The sequence below is a fragment of the Gracilinanus agilis genome, chromosome 3 (assembly GCF_016433145.1).
Source record: "Gracilinanus agilis isolate LMUSP501 chromosome 3, AgileGrace, whole genome shotgun sequence".
Lineage (NCBI taxonomy): Eukaryota > Metazoa > Chordata > Mammalia > Didelphimorphia > Didelphidae > Gracilinanus > Gracilinanus agilis.
Window position 1 is genome coordinate 268,834,890 of NC_058132.1, and position 20,853 is coordinate 268,855,742.

Here is a 20,853-nt window from a genome sequence, read left to right on the forward strand (position 1 = left end):
GTCACAATAGTAGCATGAATGTATTCTCTTTAGGTCTTTCCAGCTTTTACATGAGAAAATTCAGTTCCTGCTGTTCTTCCTAATAAAAATGTAATGCAAAGAACTGTTGAAAGGACCATGAGACTGGGACATTCTCCACAAAGTGGTCCTCTATCCTTTGGACTCATGCATATGGTCTGGTCTAGTTTCAGTCCTGGGAAAGTATAGCTTCAATAAGAGAGAACAGATTTCTTTTCTTGTGATCTTTGGCTCATTATATCCTGCATCCTGGCACCCTGGGGGAAAATCTCTTGGATTCTCTTTTATGTATAGGGTCTCCTTAAAGGAGGGAAGAAAAAGTGTCCAATATAAAAATTTCAACTACTAAAGACCCTAAAAGAATGTGCTCACCACCAAAGTCCTTGGCATCCTTAAATGGTTCAACATCAGAAATGAACATGGTTTTATTAATGGAAGTCTTCTAGCATGAAATTTGTTGTCATATTTAAGCCAAATAATAGGGTTGTTGGTCAGTTTCACTCACAGATATTAGATTAAAAGTTTTACTAATAAAATGTGACCCTCAGAATGTATCTCCCTCCAATTGTTGAAAAGGGGGCTATGGTTGATTAGTGTTATATGTGCTATTGGATTTTAATGATGAGTTATTTGTATTTTCATAATAGTTTTTCTTTGTTAGACCGTTGGGGAAGTATGGCAGGGTAGGGATGGAAATTACTGTGATGAAGACACACAAGGCATGAATAAAACTTAAGTAAGTACCTCTCAATCTTAGAGAAATATATTTTAAATTTTAAAATACGATACATATAGTATTTTCTTGGTAGATAAATTCTTCACAGTAACACAGATAATAACATTAAAGTACTCTAGTAAATGGGATTTATGAGTTGATGTGTCATAAAAAGTCATCAACCAATGATTTTTTTTAAATTTGCTTTTAACATTATTTTATTTTTAAATTTTGAGTTTCAGATTCACTTTCTCCTTCCCCTATCCAACCCACTGAGAAGACAAATAATATACCAATTATATATGTGAAATCTTGCAAAACATATTTCTGTATTAGCCCTATCACAAAAAAACCCAGAGTGAAAAAAATACTTTAATTTGTACTCAGAATTGTGCATTCATCTGCTCTCTTTCTGGAGGTAGATAGAATTTTTTCAACATGGTTCTTTTGGATTTGTCTTGGATCACTGAATTTTACCATTAGGGAAATTCTGTTTTTTTTTTTAAGGTAATTAATTTGTTTGCAAATAGTTAATATTTTCCCACTGATTTAAAGTCAACATTGACTTAATTGTTTTCTATATGAGATGTCATTTCATTGGTTGAAGAAATTCCTTGTGAGAAACTCCTTCTTCCAAAGTAGATCCCCTGTTCCTCTTCATCAGATTCTTGCAGAGTTGCCTGGGGCAGTACATGACTTGTACAGGGCCATACAGATAGGTAATGGATGTCAGAGATAAGACTGGATTCCACAGCTTCCTGACTCTATAGCCAACTATCTATCTATGATGCTTCTTACTAAATAATAACCTTCACAAATCTTTTAAGTATTGAGGCAGCATTTTATATATACTATACTATATAATTTACTCGTTATAATGAAGGTAGGAATGGAATTATTGTTCCCTTTTTATAGTTGATGAAACTTTGGTTCAGAAAAATGAAATAACTTGGCAATGGTAAAATCTAGTAAATTGTGAAGCTATATTTGAACAAATTTTGAGGAATCAGATGATCATTTCTGGTACTGTTCACCTTACTAATCAGTATTTTCTTTGTTAGGATTAATTAGTATTCAAATTCATTTTATGTTTTTTTGAAACCCTTAAAAATTACTAGGACTAGAAGGAGAATATAAACTCAATTTGACAGCCATATGTCCCATACAAAATAAAATTTCATTAAAAATAACATTTTTGAATAGCAATATTGTGATGCCAAATATACCAAATGAGCTAATATTCTGAAATGAAACAATATTCCATAAACCTAAATAAAGTTCTTAGTGAAGGGAGCAAGAAGGCTAGAATTGGATTGTCAGGAAAATGAAATTCAATGAGTAGGGACTCCTTTTAGGCTCTGGATCACATTTGGAACTTCACTATTGCTTACTAGACCTTGGTCAATTTGATAATACCTCTGTACCTGAGTTTCCCCATCTGTTATCTGGAAATCACGGAATGGGACCCATTGTTACAACTGAAAAAAAGGAGCCTAACAACTTTTGAACTTCATAGAAAAAGGTGCTATCCTACAGTTTGAATGTATCACTGGACAGCATTTTAGTATCACTATTGTAGTCAGAAAAAAGAGGAGGAAATCATATGCTATTTTGAAAGAGAACTAACAGACAATAGGTGTGGACTTCTGAATACACTTTCAGCTAGGGTCGCTTTGGAGGTTGAGTTTCTGCTCAAAGTTATCTTTTCTCAAGGAAAGAGTCAGTAGCAGGGGTATGTTAGGAAATGATTCTAATTTTAGAGGGAAAAAGCATAAATAAAAATCAATTTTTAAAAAGCCAAAGTGGCATGTTTATTGTATATTTGTCCTAAAGGATGTTTTCACCTAATAACATTAAAAGAAAAATCACTTAACCTTTTTATTTCAAAGATGTTTTGAAATGTTTTTAAACTGTGATTAAAACAAAGTCATTTAAATGTCACAGCATAGAAACTTAAGAAAAGAACACTGTTTATACTGGCAGTGAGAAAATGTTCTAAAATGAAGTCAGAACATATCCGATTACCAAAACACGATTATTTCAGACATGGACTTCTTCAGATAATTTTGGAGGGAGGGCTAGAAGAAGAGAATAAGGAAGAGGCCTTCCAAGGCTCTAGAATCAAAGACCTGTAAGAATAAGAGAAGGATAATCTTATTCTTTATGTGCCACGCCCCACCCCCCAATACAAATCTTGTCTTCATAAGGAAATTGTAAGTTTCTTAAGGAGGAGATCTAAATTTTCCTTGCATTTCGCCTAGTTCCTTCAATTCAGTGGCAGTTACATTGTGGTTGCACAATACACATTTTAAAAAAATGAATACCGAAAGAGAAATTTCTACCTCTTTAGATCCACTGCATTCTGATATAAGTAGTGAGAAATATATTTTAAGTACCCAATATATCTCGGGTAAAGTGTTAGATATACCTGAATTGGAATGTAATTTATAATAACTGGGAACCATTATTCTGAATTCTCTGATATATGTATACATATATAGTCTCTATGTAATAGACATAATATATTCATATATCAATGATATTAATATAATAATTAATATAGTAAATGGTTAGCATATCTGTATAACATTAAATATTATGTATATGTACATATATATATATATAATATGTCCATATAGATGTCTTTATATAAATATATATTCAGAACTAGTTCTGGAGGTTAGACGTTGTTTCCTGCAAGGAAATTTCAGACTAAAGCTTGGCTGTATTCCCACATCTTTAAAAATGGAGTTATAAACCTCTTTCAGAAGGTAGGTCTTTAGGTCAAGACAGCCATCTGAGTAGCAAGTGGCAAGCTTACTGGAAGAGCTAGGACTTTTGAGGAGCAAAGGAGGGTAAAATGAGGTATAGAGTTTGCCTCCTTTTGAATACATCTGCATGGTCTCCATAGGTTAAGTAAAATGGCAAAAAAAAAAAAAGCAAAGCATCAATTAAAAAAATTAAAAGGTCTATCATCTAGTAAGAATGAGAGACCACAGATGGAAACTCATATCCTGTCTCTGTGGATCAAAACTTCACTGGCCTGGAAGAGGTTGAGTTTGGTGAGACACACTGGTGGACGGTGTGGTCAAGAGCCTTACTCCCTCTCCTTTGCATTAATTGCTGTGACCCTACTGGATTCCTGACAGACCCTTGAAGGACAACAGACATGAGATCTCCCAACCAGCCCAGTGGACCTGTTTTACCTTCCAGCTTTCCCTTACTTTAAAAATACTATCAAAGGGGAAATTCTGGATAGGATAGAATTAGGCAGCTGGGTAATTTAGAGAGATCAGGATAAAAAATCTGGAGGACCTTGGTGGGAGGGAATCCAGATCTGTCCTAGTTAGTTCATCCCAATCCCTTCCCTTACCTAACCCAGTTAATTAATAAACCCTTGTTGTTGTTACCTTGACGGTCTGTCTCTCCCTGAAATCCTTACACAGATCAATAGGATTTAAGTTACTGGCCCAAGGACTATTAAGAATCTAGTAAATCATTTAACATCATTCAATCTCTATACCACTAGCCTATTAATATCTATCAATACTTATTATACCCACCCACATATTTTATTTTTTCAGTAGGTTTTATGGGAAAGTGTGAACAAAAATCATGGAGGATGAGAAGGTAGAGATGGGCTGAGAGTTGCACTATTTATACTTAATAGAGTGGGGAGGGTATTCAGGGAGACTGGTGTGAGGTTCACCAAGTCCTTTTTAGGGCTAATCATTCACATTTGGATCTCTTCCCTGTGGCTCCCAAATCTCATCTGTGGTTCCAAAAAGCTATAACATGAATAGTAGACATACCTTGGTAAAAACCATCTCAGCAGACATGATAAATGAGGATGAGGTTAACCAGCAGATCTCAAACCCATTAGCAAGTTAAAGGGGTATATCTACCCCAAGCATGTGAAGACTCCCTCCTGCCCCAATCCCTCAGCCATGGAATGGACAGATGAGAACTTAGTCAAACATGGAAGATACTGAGGTGATCCATTGCATTCTGGGCTGTCAACAGTTGCCTTGAATTTTGTCCTACCACCAGACTTCAGAGAGTGAGGCTGATGATTTTGAGCAATTCTGCCTTGCTTAAATCTACCTTCATGATGTCCTTGGTTCTCTTTGACAATGAAGAATGAACAACTCAAAGTGATGAAAATGTAGGTTCACCAAGGTTTTTTGTTTTTTTTTAATGTCGTTTTATATATCAAGTAATAGGCATTTATATTTTCTCCCCCAGCTCACTTCCAATTTTAAAAGAAAAAAGGAAAAAGAAAACCTTATAACAAATATGCATAATCAAGCAAAACAAATAATAATATTGGCTATTTTCATGTATGTCTCATTCTGCATCATGAATCCATTACCTCTCAGGCAAGAGATAGATCATTATCAGTACTCTAGAATCATTATATTGATCAAAGTGCTTAATTTTATTTGCTTTTATAAAGTTGTTAATATTGAATAAATTGTCTTAATTCACCTCACTCTGTGTAAGTTTATACAAGACTTCTCAGGTTTCTCAGAAATTGTTTGCCATTTCTTATAGCCCAATATAACATTCTGTTACATTAAGTTTCTATAATTTGTCCAGCTGTTTCCCTTTAGTTTTCATTTCTTAGCTATTACAAAAAGAGATAGTCTAAATACATGTGGGTCCATTTCTTCTTTCTTTAATCTTTTTTTTGGGGGGGTGTTGGCTTAGTAAAGATATCATTAGATCAAAAGATATATGCGGTTTAGTGATTTTGGGGACATGGTTCCAAACCATTTTCCAAAACAGCTGGATTAATTCACAGGCTCCATCAAGAGTGAATTAATGAATTTGCTATGAACCCCCTCCAATATTTGTTATCATCATCATATTGTATTATATTTGCCATTGTCAGGTAGAGCCTATGATTGTTTTAATTTTGATTTCTCTAATTATGAATGATTTGGAATGTTTTTATAGATGGCTTTTAATAGCTTGTATGTCTTTCTTTAAGAACTGCCTTTTCATCCTTTGGCTATTATTCTTTTTTGGATTAAATTTTCTTTTTTATTTTACAAACATGTTGGTTACATTTTCTAAAATTAGTATTATTATTTTTCATTGAATTACAAATTTTCTCCTTCTTTCTTACCCTTTCCCCATACATTGAGAAGGCAGGCAATATGATTCCCATTATACATGTGAAGTCTTGAAAAGTACATTTCATATTAGCCATGTTGCAAAAAAAAAAAGAAAGAAAAATTAAAGTAAAAAAATATATATGCCAATGTGCACTGTGCGTTCATCAGTTCTCTCTCTGGGGTTGGATAGCATCTTTTCATCATGACTCCTTTGGAATTATCTTGAATGATTATATTGAGTCTTTCACAGTTGATCATTGTTGCAACATCACTATTACTATGTACAGTGTTTTTCTGATTCTGCTCAGTTCACTTTGCAACAGTTCATACAAGTCTTCTCAGGTTTTTCTGTAACCATTCCCCTTGTCATTTCTTATATCACAGTAGTATTGCATTACAATCATATATCACAACCTGCTCATCCATTCCCCAACTTATGAGCATACTCTCAATTTCCAACTTTGCCACCACAAAAAGAGCTATTATAAATATTTTTGTTCATATGGGTTTTTCCCCCTTTTTCTTTTATTTTTTTTTGAGATACAGATCTAGTAGTGGTATTGCTGAGACAAAGGGTATGCACAGTTTTATATTTTATGAACATAATTCCAAATTGTTCTCCAGAATGATTGGACCAGTTCAAAATTCCAACAGTTGTATCTATTTTTTCACATCCCTTCCAGTATTTATTATTTTCCTTTTTTTTGTCATGTCAGACTATCTGAATGGTATGAGGTGGTATTTCAGTGCTTTTAAAATTTTCATTTATCTAGTTATTAGTGATTTAGAGCACTTTTACATTACTATTGATAACTTTGATTTCTTCATTTGGAAACTGTCTATCATATACTTTGACCACTTAAAAGTTGGGAAATATCTTTTAATTTTATAAATTTGGCTCCAAGATGGAAGGTAGGGGTTTAAAAAACAAAACCTAAAACAAAACTCTTCCTTTATCCAGAGATCTGACAGGTAAATTTTTCCATGCTTTCCTAATTTATTTATGTTATCACCCTGTATGTCTAAATTTTGAGTTTATTTTGTTACATGGTGTGAGATTTGGTCTAGGCATAGTTTCTACCAGATTGTTTTCCTCTTTTCCTAACATTTTTTAACAAATAGTGAGTGTTGCCCCAAATTCTTTCATTTGTGGATTTATCAAACACTAGATTACTATGATCATTTACGGCTGTATAACATGTACTTTCTCTATTCCATTGATCTACTACTCTATTTCTTATCAAGTACCAAACTGTTTTAATGATTACTGCTGTGAAATATAGTTTGAAATCTAGTTTTGCTAAGTCTTCTTCTTTCACATTTTTCATTGATTCCCTTGAGTTTATTGACCTTTTATTTTTTCTGGAGAATTTTGTTATTTTCTTCTATAGGTCTATAAAATATTTATTTGGTAGTTTGATTGGTGGCTCTAGATAAGTAAATTAACTTACGTAGAATTATAATTTTTATTATATTTGTTTGACCTACCCATGAGTAATATTTCTCTAGTTGTTTAGGTTTGTCTTTATTTGTATGAAAAGTATTTTTTAATTAATTGTGTTCATGTGGTTTGTAGGTGCATCTTGGCACACTTCCAAGTATTTTAGACTATTTGTAATTGTTTTAAATGAAATTTCTCTATCTTTTTCTGTGCTGGGTTTTGTTGATAATGTATAGAAATGCTAATGATTTATGTGAGTTTCTTTGATATCCTGCAACTTGGCTAAAGTTAATTATTTCCATTCATTTTTTAGTTGACTCTCTAGGGTTCTCTAAGTATACCATTATATCATTTGCAAAGAGTGGTACTTTTATTTCCTCATTGTCTATTCTAATTCCTTTAATTTCTCTGTCTTATTGCTATTGCTACCATTTTTAGTATAATATTGAATAATAGTAGTGATGAGGGACATCCGTTTTCACTTTTAATCTTATTACGAAAATTTATTTAAAGTTTTTTCATCAGTAGTCATTAGAGAAATTGGTTCATATTTTTGCTCTTACTTCTTTGATCATTTATCAATTGAGGAATTGTTCTCAACAAAGTTTTTACATGAATTAAAATTTTTATTATTATTTTAAATATTTTTTTAAAATTTGAATTGCAAATGAATAATATAGAAATAGAATTTGAGTGATAATATATGTATAACCCAGTGAAATTACTTGTCAGCTCCAGGAGGGAGAAGGGAAGAGTAGAGGGAGATAATTAGAATCATGTAACCATGGAAAAATTAAAAATTAAATTAAAATTAAAAATTTGAGTTGCAAGTTATCTCTCTCCCTCCATCCTCTCCCCAACTCATTGAAAAGGCAAGCAATGATATCAGTTATATATTTGAAATAATGTAAACCATTTTCATATAAATTATGTTCCAAAAAACATGAAAAACAAAGAAATTTAAAAATCATATTACAGTTTGCACTCAAAGTTCATCAGTTCTTGTTCTAGATGCAGATAGCATTTTTCGTCATGACTCCTATCCTTTGGAATTGTCTTGGATTATTGTACTGATCAGAGTAGCTGTCTTTCATGCAATATTGCTATTACTCATTATAATAACCTTTTGTTTCTGCTCATTATACTCTGCATTGGTTCATACGGGTCCTCTCAAGTTTTTCTGAAACTATCTCCCTCATTATTTCTTGTACCACAATAGCACTTCATCACAATTATATACCACAACTTCTTCAGCCATTCCCCAATTGATGCGATATCCTTCATTTCTAATTCTTTGTCATTACAAAAAGAACTGTTTTAGATCTTTTTGTACATAAAAGTGCTTTTCATTCTTCTTTGGTTTCCATGGGATCTGGATCTAGTAGTGATATTGCTGGATCAAAGGGTATGGGCAACTTTATACCTTTGGGCACAGTTCCAAATTATTCTTCAGAATGGTTAGACTAATTTACAAGTCCACCAACATGTACATTTGTGTCACAATTTTTCCACACCCACTCAAACTAAATGATTTTTTAAAAAAGATTAGTCAGAATAGATTTTATGAATCCATTCACATTAAGATCCTCTTTCTTGTTAGCAAGGCCCAATCCCTCTGCTAAAATCAACAAATATACGTTACATGCCACTACATGTAAGGCACTCAAATACATATTTTTTAAAATGATACAGTTTATGCTTAAAAACTGATAAAAATGAGGGATTAATGGAACTAACTAATTGGGCCTTGAAATAGTTTGTGAAGCAGATAATGGATTTTTTTTCTTGAGGATATGGAAAGTGGGATTCTTTAAGTAGAATGCATTGAAAGGCTGAGTATCTTAGGCTCTGAATCATATAGAAAGCATGCATTGTTCACTAGGTTCGTATTTTGCTCTTATCAGTCTCTCTGATTTATTGGAGGAGAAAGCAACTCAGCTTACTTTGTCTTATAGATGAGGCCTGTGCTCTTTCTTTGTCCTTTTCTTCCTTATGCACACACAATACAAATAAGTCACTGTCATTCTCATGGAAAATAGGAATGAGTAGATATAAGGAGGAAGAGGGAAGAAAGAGTAACTCCCCACTCTTTTGCTTCTCATATCCCTAGTTTTCTCCTAGTGACAAGAATATAGAGCCTTGCACTATTTAAGGCAGGATACATTTAAGTTAATAGATTTATCTGTGTCAAGGTTAGATTTCGAAAAGCACACAGTGTTTCTCTGGATGTGGATAGCGTTCTTTCTTATAAATTCCTTTGGATTATCCGGGATTATTGCATTGCTACTTATAGAAAAGTATGTACAACGTTTTCCTGGTTCTGCTCCTTTCACTCTGCATCAATTTCTGGAGGTCTTTCCAGTTCACATGGAATTCCTCCAGTTCATTATTCCTTTCAGCACAATAGTATTCCATCACCAAAAGATAACACAGTTTGTTCAGCCATTTCCTAATCAAAGGACATCCTCTAATTTTCCAATTTTTTGCCACCACAAAGAGTGTGGCTATAAATATTTTTGTACAAGTATTTTTTCTTATTATCTCTTTGGGGTAAAGCTCAGCAGTGGTATGGCTGGATCAAAGGATAAGCAGTCTTTTAAAGCCCTTTGGGCATAATTCCAAATTGGCCTGCAGAATGGTTGTATCAATTCATAACTCCACCAGCAATGTGTTAGTGTCCCAGTTTTGCCCCATCCCCCATGAGCTACACTTAAAAAAGCAAGTAGGTGTATGGAGCATCATTGATTCAATATACAGAAATACTGATTCTAATAAATAGGCTATAGTTAAATGATTCATTTTGTTGCTGGAAACTTCATTATTAGAGGAATAAATAGAAGAGATATAGAGATTCTTGATGTCAGAAGAAGGGTAGGAGGGAGTAAGAAAATGTTCAATTGAAACTAAGATATTACAGAAAACAAAATATGCATCTGAGTATCTCGTGGTAGGAGTAGTTAGAGGAAGTGGAGGAAGCTAGATCCAAGGAGGTGACAGACTATATTCTATTAAGTCAGTTCTGGGCCTGGAATAATTTGATGATCATGAGTCAGAGGGTCTTTGGTCTTCAGAAAGTCCCCTGGAATAGGTCTCAAGTAACAGCAACAGCAATCTCCTCTTTCTCCTTTTACAAGGGATCATGTAAAGTACATGTGGGTCTTAGTCCTAGTCCTAGTCTGCAGTCCCCCAGAAAATGCACCAGGAAAGAAGTATATTCAGTTTAATGTATAACCAGCCTTATATGTATGGTGATTTCAGGGACTTATTCCCTAACTACCTACTGAGATTTGAAATGATCTAGCCAGGTAATAATAATAATAGGAGACATTCACATAATGTGAATAATTCACACACATGATTTCATCTGTTCTTAACAACTTGATGAGAGAATTATTGTAAAGTTATCATTGCCCTCATTCTATAGATGCCTCATTTGAGGATCAGAATCAATAAATTATCTGATTTAGCTAGATGGCACAGTGGATAGACAGTTGGGCCTGGAGTCAGGAAAACCTGAGTTTAAATCCAGCCTCAGACACTTTACTTACTGTGGGACCAAAAGGAAGTCACTTAACTTCTGTTTGCTTCAATTTCCACCACTGCAAAATGGGGATAATAACACCTGCTTCGCAGAGTTGTTGTAAGCATCAAATGAAATGATGTTTTGAAAGTTCTTAGCACAGAGCCTGGTACATTGTGGCACACTATGTGCTATACAGATGCTTATTTCCTTCCCCTTATCCACAGCCACCCAAATGGTAAGAACCAGAGGTGGAATTTGACTCTAGATCTCTCCTAACTCCCAGTCCAGTAAGCTTCTTCATTTCACAGTTAGATATAAAAGACTTAGAACTACCAAAGCCTGATTGAGGAAGCATGATGTATTATTACACTTGCTGATGGTGAAGTTTAATTAGTAAATGCGAATGATAGATCTCAGATTCTTTCCTCTTTGATGAAGGAAGTGTTTTAGGATCCTAGGCTCACAGAACGGGTAAGGATGTTGATGTTCTTCCAATTTAGGCCTTACCTAAATCATGAAACTTGTCTTAAAGATGTCAGCTCAAAAACTTCCTATGATGAGGAACTTATTATCCTATGAAACTGTGCGATTCCATAGGTTTGATCTAGATGTAGCCAAGTTTTTCTTTTTTAAATGAAGAGAAAGCTGTCTGTCTTCAACATCTACCTACCCACTGGTAGGTAGTTCTGCCCTCCAGGATCTAATTGAAGAAATATAATCTCTTTTCCACATGGGGATCCTTCAAATGCTTGAAGATGGGTAGCATGTACCCTGCATAGCCTCTCCTCCCTTCATCTTCTCATACCAAAGTTAAACATTCCTAGTTTCTTTAAACAATTCTCAGATCGTGTGTTTGCTAGTACTCACACCATTCCTGCCATCCTTCTTGGGTCCTTCCTGCAGGGCCACTAAATTGGTGCAAGGGATAGAATGTTGGGCTTGGAGTCAGAAAGACCGAAGGTCACATTCTGCTCCCAACATTTAGGAGTTATGTGGCACTGAGCAAAGGCACTTATCATCCAAAGGCTTTATTTTCATCATCTGTAAAATGAGGGCATTGGATTAGATGATGTCTAAGGTAACTTCCAATTCTAAATCTTTGAGTCTATGAACACTAGCTTGTCCATGGCTCTACTAGGATGTGGTGGTCATAACTAGACATGATACTCCAATTATATGGTCAGACTACAGATAGAATACACTAAACATTATATATATTCTCTCTATGAACACTATTTTTTATAACCAGGCATCCAAAAAGTCAGAGCTTTTTTTTAAAACCCTTAACTTCTGTGTATTGGCTCCTAGGTGGAAGAGTGGTAAGGGTGGGCAATGGGGGTCAAGTGACTTGCCCAGGGTCACACAGCTGGGAAGTGTCTGAGGCCGGCTTTGAACCTAGGACCTCCCGTCTCTAGGCCTGACTCTCAATCCACTGAGCTACCCAGCTGCCCCCATTTTGTTTTTTGTTTTTTTAAACCCTTACCTTCTCTCTTAGAGTCAATACTCTATATTGGTTCCAAGGAAGAAGAGAGGCAAGGGCTAGGCAATGGGGGTTAATTGATTTGCCCAGGGTCATAGAGATATGAAGTATCTGAGACAAAAATTTGAACCCAGGACTTCCTGTCTCTAGGTCTGGCTCTTTCTCCACTGTGCCACCTAGCTATTCCCAAGCCTAAGACATTTTAAATACCTTAGGACACTGATGGTGAACCTTTTAGAAAACAAGTGCTGTACCTGCTCTCCCAGAGACTTAATGCCATCCTCTGTTCCTCAAAAACTAAGGGCCCTTCCCCCATCACTCCCTGCCCCCTGCCTTCTTCCCATCTCACCTTCCTCTTTACCCCTGACAGGGGAAGGAGGAAGCGCTCCCATCAGGCTGCTGAGCAGGAGGGGCAGGTGATGAGAGGCTTGTGTGAATAAGGGAAGGAGAGTGGCCCTAGCACTCCACTCCTCTCCAGTTATGTGCTACACTTCGAGCTCTGCTTCCCTCAAACCTAGCTCCTCTCCAATTCCACCACAGTAATCATCTTCACCACAGATCAATAGACTGCCATCTGCACCACACCCTCATGCAGCATGTGAATCCCCCTTTTTTTCACCCCAGTGCCTTACCTCAGACAGGTGAGTGAGGAAGTCCTTCCATTGGCTGCTGGGCAGAGGGGTAGGTGAGGTGAGGAATGTCGTTGGGCACATGGAGAAGGGGAGGGGAGCAGCTCCACTCCCATGTCCCTCTGGCTTTCTAGTAAAAACAAATGACTGCAGGTGTGCCCACAGAGAAGGCTCTGTGTGTCCTTTTTGGCACACGTGTCATAGGTTCCCCATCATGGCCCTAGGATATACAGAAGATGCTACTTTGGATTGGCAGAGATAATGCTCAGTTATTATGACATTGAGTGGTTGCACAAGGACAGAGCTGTGACCAGAACTTCTTGTACAAAAGAAACAGGGGATTCCAGGCACTCTTCAGGAAAGAAAACATGGGGAGAGAAGCAATAGATATGTAAAGGCAACTGCCTGCTAACATGATTGTGATTTTCAAATTGCCTATCTTGAGACTTCAAAATAGGTGATATTGAACACACTCTTTTCCTCTCTCTCAAACCCTTACCTTCTGTCTTAGAATTGATGCTAAATATTTGTTCCAAGGCAGAAGAGTGGCAAGGGCTAGGCATTTATGGTTAAGTGACTTGCTCAGAGCCACATAGCTAGGGAGTATATGAGGATTGATTTGAAATCAGGATCTCCTGTCTCTAGGTCTGGCTCTCCATTAACTGAGCCACTTTGCTACTCCTGGACCCCATCCCACCCCTCTCTTTTTAAACCCTTACCTTCCATCTTGGAATCAATACTCTGTACTGATTCCAAGGCAGAAGAGTGGTAAGGACTAGGCAATGGGGGTTAAGTGACTTACCCAAGGTCACACAGCTGGGAAGTGTCCGAGGCCAGATTTGAACCTAGGACCTCCCATCTCTAGGCCTGGCTCTCAATCCACTGAACTACCCAGCTGCGCCCTGGACCCTTTCTCTTGATCTGAACTGAGACATCATATTCCTAGCTGAAGAGTTAATTCATTTCTATATTTTCTGTTATATTCTAACTTGTATGACTTTTCTGATTTCTATTTTCAGGGTAAATAAAAGAGCTTAATAGTCTACTCTCTATTTGTGATATTTTGTGTAACCAAAATTGAGTGGCAAGGAGCTAAGTTGGCAAGTGTAAGCTAAAGGCTATCTCCCTTGCCTTGAGAACAACCATGGAAGCAGCTTTTCTTCTGAAACCCTAAATATTTGGAAGCAGATAGATATTCTAGCTGATATCCCTCTTAGAAATAGGTGAGGAAAGGAACAATATTCAGCCATGGCTTCTCTCCTGCTCTCCTTGAGGAAAAAATAGCAATCTCCCTTGTAATGAATGAATAGATAGATAAAGCATTTATTAAACACTTACTATATGCCAATCACTTTGCCAGGTTGATGAAGATATAAATATAAAAGTAAGGCAGTCCCTGCACTCAAGGAGTTCACATTCTAAAGGGGAATACAACACACATGGAAGGTTTCAGCAATAAGCCAAGTCTTATTATTCTTAGGGAGGATGAGCAAAGCCAATGTTAATGCCTCCCCTTTAATGTTTTTCCACTGATAAAATCATATCAGGTTTGGATGTTAAACCATTTGACAGCGGTAGCTATAACTTTCTCATTAGGAGCTGTGGTTGTAGCACCTATAGGAGAGTTACCAGGCTGCATGCTGACAAGGGTAGCTTCCCAGGATGATGGCTGAGGGCACTGGGCTAGAAGCAAGGCTTCTCCCAAGGTTTTAGATTCTGAGTCCCCATTAAGGTCTGAGGGGAAATGGTGATGGTGGTGGTGGTAGTAGTGGTGACTTGCCTGTCACATTCTGCCTTCTTTCTCTCCTCCAGGTTGCCTCACTGCTCCAGGTAAGCTGGTTTGCCTATCATATGGATGGCAATTGGTGACAGGTGGCAGAAATGTTTGGTCCCTTTTCAATTGGAGCTGCTTTCTCTGAAGATAAGCTGGAAACATGATTGGGGAGGGTAATTTGGGACATGCTGCACCTTGCAGGGATCTTGTTCTTATTTGCCTGTTGGTGGCAGTTGGTCAGCAATTGTTGGTGGTGTGGATGAGGAAGGTGAATCACCCTCTCAATAATACTTTATCCCCTCAATGATAGCTACAGGGGCTTATATAGAAGCAGATCTAGTAACTATGGAGCACTACTGCTCCCAAGGCTCTTAGGTTCAGGGTTTTAGGTAGTCCTCATCAGAGTCTAAAGGGAGATGGCAGTCAAAGTGGTAGAGGTGATTTGACTTGCCTGGCACATAATATGCCCTAGCTCTCCATTAGGATTCCACACTTCAGCTAGGCTATGATACCTGTCCCATGTGTAGCAGTTACTTATCCAGTAGCTGTCTTTCAAGAGAGGTTGCTCAGATTCCAGGGATATCCATCTATGCTACCTCCTAACCATGCCTAAGATTTAGACAATTCACATGAACTTATCTATTTTACATGGGCATATATATCCTACCCTATTTTTCTTTTTTTTTTTTTTAAAAGCAACCTAAGATATCTTGCTATGTTACTCCTCCCCTGGAAGAGAACCATCTAGACAAGAAGTCCAGAGACCATGCCCTTCCTCTTGGGGGCATTAATCCATTCAGCTTTGCAAGTTCATCTTGGAGTTTTTGCATTGTAAATAACTAGAATGAATGTGGGCTTACTCACTTTACCTACAATTTCAAGTTGTCTCAAGATCATGGTGTATCACATATATCCACTCCAAACATTTTGCCATCTGCCCAGTCATCATATCCTTCTGCTCCACTCAGCTCTTTCTTCAAATTATGGAAACAGTAATCAAAATGACACTTTCCTAGAAAGGGTACAGCAAAGGTATGACAACTAACTGATCTAGGGTTCGAATCATCATTTCTATAACTCATCAGACTAAAATTTCTTTTTTTACTCACCATACCCTCAAAAATGTTGTTTCACCATATTAAAATGTAAAGCTCCACCTCCCCGACTTTCTTATTTTTTTACATTTGCATAACTAGAAATGGGCCTAGAGCCCAGAACTTAGTTGATACTTAATACAGGGCATTTCATTAATTAATTAACATTTGCTTAATTTGCATTGTTTCATTAATTAATTCTCATTTGTTCTTTTGGCTGGCATAACATATTGCTGATTCATGTTACTCTACAGCCCACTAGAATCTATTGTTTCCCACCCTACATTGTTGTGTATGTGGTTTTTTGTTTGTGTTTCTTTTTTTACAATCAACTGTTTCTTAGTTATTTCTGTCATACTAAATTTACACACTCAAGTTTTTTTAAACTAAGTGCAGGATTTTATATTTATCTCTTTTCAATTTCATCTTATTAGTTTCAGCTTGCCATTCACAGAATGGCAGCTCTTAGCACAGTGCTTGGCACTCAGTAGTATCTAATAAATATTTGTTGATTTGACAGTAGTCAACATTTGGAAGCAATCTGAGAAGCTATCTATCAAAATTGTATTCTTATTTAAATAATCTCCCATATGGCATATCCAATGAGTGAAGAACCAGGCTATCAGAATCATTTTGGATTTTGATTCTGTTATCTAATATATTAACTGTTTTTTCTAGTTTCTTAAATCCACAAATTTGATTGGCTTGATACAAGACATTGATTTCCATTTGGTCTGGTGTATTTTGCAAATCTGTTTGGAGGAATTGTGTATGTGCATGGTAGATGGTAGATAAGGTATCGCACTAAATTTCTTGCTAGTCTATCATCTTGGTTCTGTAGTGTGAAAGATATTGTCAAATGTTTTGATAAAATGTAGGCGAATTATACATACAGCATATGTAAAAGGAAGAAATGAGATTAGTCTGACATAATCTGATCCTGATGAAAGTTTTCTGATTCTTTGTGATTATAACTTCCTTTTTTTCTACATAGTCATTAACAACATTTTCCAGAAAATTTCCAAGAATTTAAATTGAAGTTGCTGATCTATATAGTATAAAAATTCACTTTTTTGTCTTTTTGGTTTTGTTCAAAACACAGTTGAGATAACATTTGCCATTCTCAAGGCCTGGGGCTCTTGCACAATTTTTATGGTACTTCATAGATAACCAATAATGCATGAATAATGAGAGCTGTAGTTCTTTCAGAACACTGGGATGTCATTTACTTGGGCCCCATGACATTGAAGGTAAGTTAGGTGCTTTCTTATCACTGATCTACTTACTTTTTTCATATTTCAACTCTCCATTAGTCATTATCATCCTAACAGAATATAAACTCCTTGAAGGAAGGAATGGATTTATTTTTAACTTTTATCCCTAGTTACTAGCTGTTTGGGACAGGCCTTGTTAATTCAGGCTCAATGTTGGGATGAAATGAGGCACTTATATGTTATTTAATAGTTAATAAAAGGAAGTTTACTTAGCCATTAAAATGATATTCATCAAAGATATTCCTGTCCTTAGTCCAGGTAGATGTGGCTTCCTTTGTCTTAATATGGATAAAAGCCTGGTCAGCAGCCCAGGTATGGTGATTTGAATGGTTTTGGGGTATCTTCCAGGTCTAAAGACTGCCAGCATGCATGAGGATGGCCACCACGAAACTCTCAAGGGAGGCAAAACTTGAATGTCACCTCTACCACCCTCTGCCCAATTAAGTTCCAGGACAGGCTTGTTCCCTTTTAGGGAAAAACTGGAGTAACCCATGTTGTCAGAGGAAGGGGAGATTCCTGGCAAATATCACAATAGCTCCATGACTGGCATATTATAGGTGCTTACTAGACAATTGTGGATTGATTTACTAATCTAAAAAGTATTCCATTTCAGAGAAAAACAAAATAAAAGTTGAGTTGCTCCTGTTTTCTTTCCATCATTCCTATAACCATTCTCTCTGATCAAAGGACCTATCCCTTCTTTGATCCTAAAAATCCTATATGCTGTCCTCATCTTTCCCTGACAACCTTCTTAGTTCACTCTGAACTTTAACCCTCCCGACATTATTTTTACAGGACCATATCATGCTTTTGTATTCATGTTTCATTGTCTGCCCTTGTTTCTATTTTCTGTAAAACCCTTTTAAAAATCAAAGCAACCAATGGGTTCTTTTCATCTATACTGATCTGTAGGCAGCTCCCCCTTTTCCTTTTCATCAGATTTGTTTTTCTTAATGTGTTTTCAATATTTCATTCTTGAGAATTCCTCATGCTTCCTAGGTTGACTGTCACTATAGAATTTTAGGACAAAGAATGCTATCTACCTTTTCTGAGAATCCTTTGAAATCTGCTCTCCTAAAATCTGAGCTGTTTGTAATATGCCTCTGACATATATTGTTATGCAACCCTGAACAAATCAATTCATCTTTCAGTGCCCCAGGGAACCCTCTAAGATTCGGAGTTGCAGGAACCCATCTGATCTGGTAGGAGGAATTTCCTCATTGAAAGTTCCCCATACCAATAAATTCACAGTGGTCCAAACCACTAGAACGATAAAATTATATCAATCATCATAATCCTCTATGAGAAAGGAAGACATTTGTAAACATGTTTTGTTCCATCATCTTTTAGATTTTACCCAGTACTACTATTCATTTTCTTAAGGACTAGCCTAGCTAAATATTGAGAAACGTATCACAGAAGATTGATCCATTACATTTAATTTAATTTAATTACTTTTTATTAAGCATCTATTAGTTATAGGGCATAGTGCTGGACAACTAAGAATATAAAAAGAGAATAGTATAGTTTCTCAAGGATCTTACGTTCTACTGTGGAAATGCTACACACACATATATGCATATATAAAGGCATATGTATATCAAGCTATATATGTGTGTATATATGTGCACCATTCTGTCTACATATATGTGCTCGTGTGTGTGTGTGTGTGTGTGTGTGTGTGTGTGTGTGTGTAAATGCCACAGGTAAGTGAATACAAGGCAATTTGAAAAGATAGATAAAAAATTAAGTGGGGGGACCTAGGGTCTATGAAACAATGTAAATGAAAAAATATAAAATGGGCCTCATTCCTTTGCACAACATAAATTCCTTGAGGGGAAAGACTCTGTATCCCCAACACCTACCACAGTGCAGTAATAGAGCAACAGTAAAGGGACCAGAGGGTGTGTGGCATAGTATCACAACACAGTTGTTGCAATGTCTACAAGTATTCATTTAACTACTAGGGATCCTAATGTATACTCTGATCAAAGTTCAAGAAGATGACACGCTACTGGAAGAACTGAATCATATGTATGTTGACAGAGAGCAGGAGAGATCCTACCGATGAGTCCAAAGCATTCCTGAAAAAAAAAAAGAGGTTTTGGCTCAACTCACCATTTTTCCTAGGGTTATGCCCATTTATCTTCATTGATGAATGAAGAGTGAGTAAGTAAAAGAAGCTCTACAATGAAGGTGCTTTTGCCCTATACAGCTACTGGCACCATTACTCTGATTTACCAAGGTAAAAAACAAAGTTAATTTTGTCGTGATTTATAGAAATGTCATTCATTGAAATCATAGGGCTTAGGCCTGGAGGTAATGTTAGAGGTTACCTAATCTAATCTTACTTTATAGATGAGGGGAGTTGTTAAGATAATTTTGAAACTGTATCTAAAAGTTTCTTCTTAATTGTTGGTAAGAAGGCAGCTGGTTGTCTATTGAAATTGGGTCTTGTGAACTGAGATGAGCAGTTGATAGATTTTAGGGACTAGTAAAAACTGGCTGACAAGAGTCTGGGAGACAAATATACAAATTCAAAACCCTCTATTTAATGTTTTAAAGGTAAGAGGAATTAAAGGATAGTTGATAAGGGGTCAAAGATAAGGGGTTCCCTAAGTCTAAAAAGAAGGAGACTAACTCAACCATACCCAACTCAAGGTCTCTCACAGGATCCACTTCCCTCTGGCAAAAACCAGACCTACTCACATTCTCCTTAATCTATCTATTTTTCCAAATACTAACTAAATAGCCTATTTCTAAAATCCTTATAAACTAATATGTATTTTTCTTAAAAAAAAACACTGTCTCCAGAAGTTCTTCAGTCACTGCTGTACTGTCAGCCTAGTCAAAATTGAGCCAGGTCAACCAGAAATGGTTTCCCAGCTACAAGGCCAAAACCTTGTTTCCACTCTGCTGTCTTACAGAGATAAAGACAAAAGATCTTGCTTCTTTTCTGTCAGTATTCTTTACTCCAGTCACTGCCAAACTGCCACTTCTCTCTTCCTAAGCTGTAAATCTGGTATTCCCAAGGTTTTCAAAGGGAATAGCCAGAAGGAGTCAGGAAAAGCAGCCTCCAGGACCTTGCTTAGTTCCAGAGACAGTGACAGCTAAAAAAATCCACCTCTTAACAGCACCACAGAATTCCAAAGCAAAACCTTAGCTCAAAGTTCCATCCAAGGCAGTTTGATAGTGTGAAGGAATTCACACTCCTGTCACTAGCTTACCAAACCCTTAATTAAAAGCACAAATCTATTTTACTCCTAATAGAGTGAAGAACATAGAAATGATTTGTTTCAAATCTTTCAATAATTTGCAGTCAGTATTCAAATCCAGGTCCTCTGCCTTCCCTCTAATCTCCCCTTAGTAGTCTTTTTAAAAATTTTTATTTATTTATCCATCTATTTATTCATTCATTCATTTATTTGTTTACTTGCTTGCCTGTTCATTTATTTATTTGCCTATTTATTCATTTGTTCATTCATTCATTCATTTATTCATTCATTCATTCATTTATTTATTTGTTTATTTGTTTAAAAACCCTTACCTTCCATCTTGGAGTCAATACTGTGTATTGGCTCCAAGGCAGAAGAGTGTTAAGGGTAGGTAATGGGGGTCAAGTGACTTGCCCAGGCTCACACAGCTGGAAAGTGTCTGAGGCCAGACTTGAACTTAGGACCTCCTGTCTCTATTCTGTACTCTCAATCCACTGAGCTACCTAGCTGCCCCCATTAGCAGTCTTTAAGCAAAAATTGGATGTCAATCTAATAATAATAATAAACTAA